This window comes from Corylus avellana, chromosome ca10 (genome assembly GCF_901000735.1).
Source record: "Corylus avellana chromosome ca10, CavTom2PMs-1.0".
NCBI lineage: Eukaryota > Viridiplantae > Streptophyta > Magnoliopsida > Fagales > Betulaceae > Corylus > Corylus avellana.
Genome location: NC_081550.1, coordinates 18,789,950 through 18,795,166, shown reverse-complemented (window position 1 = coordinate 18,795,166; position 5,217 = coordinate 18,789,950).

Sequence of the window (5,217 nt, the reverse complement as noted above, 5' to 3'; positions counted from 1 at the left end):
AACTTGTACTATTTTACTTATAATCACTCATTGGCTGGTGATTTATATAATACTGGCGTGCATGACAGTGTCATTTAATTATAAAATATAATTAAAATATTATATAAACAGTAAAATATATATATATATTATAACACTGGCGTGCATGATTGTTCATGCACGCCAGTGTTATACAAATCACTGCTCATCACTCATTTGAAAGTATTTTGTCCAACTACGATAGATTGGCTAATTCCAAATTGGGGAATTTCCATTGTCATTGTGAGGTTGATTTTGGGGAGGTGAAATATTACAACTAGCACTTGGAACTTGGAAATATTACAACTAGTCTTCTATTTTTTTTATTTTTTTTTTGGTTCTTTTTTAATTAGTGAAAAGTCAATTATATATTCGACTAGATTATATATATGAATGTTAAGATATTAACGCATGCTAGATCTGCAAGAAATAGTGTCAAACTTTCTAGTCCCGGCCGGGTCAAATTGATCACATTGAACAGGAAACTTTCAAGATTGATGGTGTAGAGGTTCATGCTATACCATTACTTGATGATGGGGGACCTCATCATGCATATATATGTAAAGCATATATGCATCAAAAAGGATAGCTCTAATTAAACTTGATAATGCATGTGCAAATGCTTAGTCCAATATTTGAGTTGGATTGAACATCCTGCCTATTCTCCCCTTTTAAGGTGGCAACTAAGTACATCACATCGGCATCACCTCTTAATGGTTTCACCACTTCATCCAAATTACCCTTATCAAGCTTATGCCAGTAGAATAACTCATTTAGATATCCTAGATCTCCTCTGTAGTGTCCCAGAATTTTCAAAGCTATTTAAATAGATTATTTTGATAATGATGTTATTTTAATATCCATTGTAGCTAAGGATTTTAATTCTTGGAAAATTTATGAGAGTGGTAATTAGAGAATGGTAATTGGTGAAATAGTATAGGGTTGGTGAAATAGTAAAATGAGGGTATAATTGTAAATTGAAGATAGAATGAGGGTATAATTGTAAATTGAAGGTAGAATAGTATAGGGTTGGTGAAATAGTATAGGGTTGGTGAAATAGTAAAATGAGGGTATAATTGTAAATTGACGGTAGAATAGTGTTTGATTTTCTCCTATAAATAGAGCTCTTCTCCTTCAGAATTTTCACCACTCATCTCCTCTCCCATCTCTTGCATATATTCTTCCTTCTTCCGCTTTTTACTCGGTCTTTCTTCTTTCTAAGAGTGTTTACTCAGAACAGAGAGAGAAAGGGCGAGACCAAGCGCTACAAGAAAGAAAGAACACAAGAGATAGCGGACTTTAGAAATTAGTTTCAAAAGATATACTAGTGGTGTTAGTCATATTGGAGCAACTAGATTCCTTCATACCACTTTTAGCTTCAGTCTAGAGGTAAGTAAATTCACTACCCCTTCTAAAGTTACTTCATGTCATGCTATTTATTCATTCTTTAGTAAATTGTAAATGATTATTTTATTTACGTATTATGAAGTTATGTTGCATGCATGAAGGATTTCTAAAAGAATTATTTAGAAAGTTTATATTTCTTTAAAGGCTTTTTAAGCACAACAAGTTTATATTTGGAAAAGTTTCCATTTTAAGAAAAGAAAGTTGAGAAATGATGATGATTATAAGAAAGAAAAATGATGATAAACCCTCCTACATGTTGCCCTAAGATGCATCAAAAGAAGTACAAAGAAAAGTACAAGAGATGAGATAAATGTTTATGAAATGAGGGCACATGTATGGAGGAGAGTATTTTTGGCCCCAAGATAAGATAAGATGAGAGTTCGGTACCGATACTCGGATGGAGGCGAAACCACTGAAGGAGGCTATGCCAGAAGGTGGTATTCCATCAACTAGACCGTTGAGTGCACCAAGAAAGAGTTAATTGACGGTCGGGCATGGCTGTGGCCACAGTTCAGTGCCATGGTCACAAGGACCCGCAACCCTCGTGCACAGGGGTAATAGTGTACATGGGCCCTATTATGAGAAAATGATACTATATTTTCAACGAAGATATGCTAAGATGATTTACAAAGATTATTTATAATGATGCATTATGATGATGATTTATAAAGATGATTTACAACGATGATCTATTACTAGAGGTAATAGTATGTATATGTTACGGGAGATGCAACCGTACATACAGATATTATTATGGCTAGAATTATATTTATTTGCGAAAATGATTTTCAAAACTGAGAACAAGGAGTAAAACTATTTATGGTTGTGGATTTTACTTGCTGGGCCCCCTTTGGGCTCATTCAGTTTTATTTCTTGTTTTCAGGTAGAAAGGATGCTGGAATAGGAGGCCGGAATGGGGTGGGAATAATTATTAATTTTCAAAGTCTTTTCATATAAGTTATTGTAATGATATGATATTCCGCAACTAAAGTTTAATGTTTTCTAATTTCGCTTGTAATAAAATCTCTTGAATAATGTTTTATACATTTTTGTATCCTTTAAAATCAAGTACTCTGATAGACCTTATAGATCTTTGCAAGAACTTTTGTTGTAAAAGAAGAAAAGTGGCAAACTCAGCCTTAACGGGCTGGGGATGTTACAATTTTGGTATCAGAGCAAAGGTTATAAGGTTCTGGCAGACTTTTCAAAACAAAAAAAAATAATAATAAAAATAAAAAAAAAAAATTTGGGGGGTTAATGAGAAGCCACATTCCGGCCAAGTAGAGTGTGCATTGTTGTGTGGTCTCTAATAAATGATGCATGAGCATTTTTCTAATGGTTAATTTTTTGTTAAAAAAAAAAAAAAAATCATCTTAGTGTGATTAATTTGGAGGATTTTATTATTGTGATCAAGTTAATGACGGAGATGAATTTTTATTTTATAGATAGGTTGTGATCTATAGTATCTGCCTATTTGGATTTGCGGCAGTTTTTTAGAGTATCAATTGATAAGGGTATATTTTAAGGTGTCTCGAGGATTTAGAAAAGATTATTGATCATGATTTAAAAAAATCGTATGATGATTTTATAGATTTGGGTTGCGAGCTAATTTGTGAAATTAATTTGGTGACAAAATGGTTTTATTGATTTAGGTTGTGAGACAAATGGTGTAAGTGACTTAGTAACGAATGGTCTTATGGATGTCGATTGTGAAATGATTCTTGAACTGAATTAATGATATAAGAGTTTATATGAGTTTTTGGTAATGGCTAAGGTTTGGTCGATGACAATAATGATACTATGATTGATGTTGTAATATATGGATTGATGAATAAGGATTACGTAGTGGCATGAAGTGAATGCCTAAGTATTGCAGGGATAAATGCAAATGAGGTATACCCTAGAATCTATAAGATATTTTGATATATAAAGTTGTGGTTTAAGGATTTTGATATTTTCAAATGATTGTGATGACTTTAAGGTACAATTCATGAAATCTTTGAGGTGATTCTTAGAATTTGAGGTGTTAGGTTTTCTGTAATTGAGGTAAATTATATTGAAGTGATGCTTAAAGTTTTGAGGATGAATTAGTGCTCCTAGGTTGTGGATAATATTTAAATTTTGAGGCATTAGTGGATATGAAATTATGAGAAATTTTAGTTACATGCCAAAGCTTTTGATATAATTTTCTTTTACTAAGTAAAGATAATGGATTATTATTCTTGAGGTAAATTGAAGCATAAAGGTAAGAGTTGAAAGACAATATGATACAGTGATATAATATAGTGACATGATCTAAATTTCTCTTATAAGATATATGTTCAATGATATTAAAGTATTTTAGAGGTTGATAACATGTGATGGTGCATACTTAGATGTTTTATTGAGTGATTAACTTGTTAAACAGATTGTTTGTTTAAAGGAAGTTATTACAATGACAGAATGATTTCATAATGAATATTGAATGAGCACTGAATGATTACGAAAAGAAATGTTTGGAGAACAAGCTCCTTATAATATTACATACCAGTGTCCATAAAAAAAAAAAAAAAAAAAAAAAAAAGAAGGGAATTTGTTGCATAAAGAGACACGTGATAATGAGATGAGCAGATGATTCCTCAGAGCTGCTCCAGGAAAATTATTTCTGCATAGAGAAAACCTAGTATGAGCAGAATCGTATATATTTATATAATTGAATTATCAAAGAGAATATTTATTTCTAATGAGGTACCTGACTAGAGCGTGTGCGGAGAGACTTGCAACACCCCTGAACATCGACCCGGAGTTTTTCGTGCTGTCGCTGGAGACGTTCGGTATTCTTCTCCATTTCTAGCATCTTTGGTCCCAAGTATTCTGCGTAAGATAACATCATCTTTTTCAGCTGAGTATTCTCCTGCTTCAAATCCACGTGTTTTCGTTTGTAGTATTTGAGCAGTCGCTGTAAGACCCCGATTTGGTTTCTTGAGACTTTCAGCTCAACATTTCTGGCACTCAAACGTTGTGCCATGTCAGAAACTGAAGCAGCACCTTGGATACTGAATGCCAATGAGTTATTAATAGCATCAGTATCCGACCTATCAGCTAAGAACGTTTGATCCCGTGGAATTACGAAACCTTTGGCCACTGCTACAGCAGTAGAATCATGGAGCATGACAGAATCGTGAATAGTGATAGGACGATTGTCAAAGACAAAAGTTGGCTGCCATACGTTAGGATATGCAGCAGGTTCATTAGGGTGTGTAACAGGTACGACGGGATGAATAGCAGACACTTCAGGGGGAACAACAGGCACCTCCGGTTGCACGTCAGGCATAACAATGGGTTGTGCTGCAGGAGCAACATTCAAATCGAGGTTGTTAACGGATGATGATGATACTCCCATATTTAGGAGAGTAAGGAAAAATAGTTGAGAATACGAAGAAATTGGGAGAGATGAAGTACTGAGAAGAGACTAAGCGTTAGGAACTGAAGAAATTTTGTGAAGTTTCTGGAAGCAGCAGACGAGTGGCTTTAAAGGAATTTTTCACTTCAGGTGAAATAAACAGTAAACAACAAAGCGTTAGGCGACCTCGGGCCGCGATGGAAATTTTGTCAAAAGATCCCGTGGAAGTAGGATCTTGTCTCCTGTCATAAATTCGACTGAGCTCATTTTTCAAACCCACTGTTCAATCAACGACTTCAAATACCATGCGTGGGCAACTGAATGAATTGTCATGCCAACGCGCACCACGCGCTCGTTCATTACCAGAAATCTTTCCTATAAATTCACACCTCTTTCTCCATTGCAACACA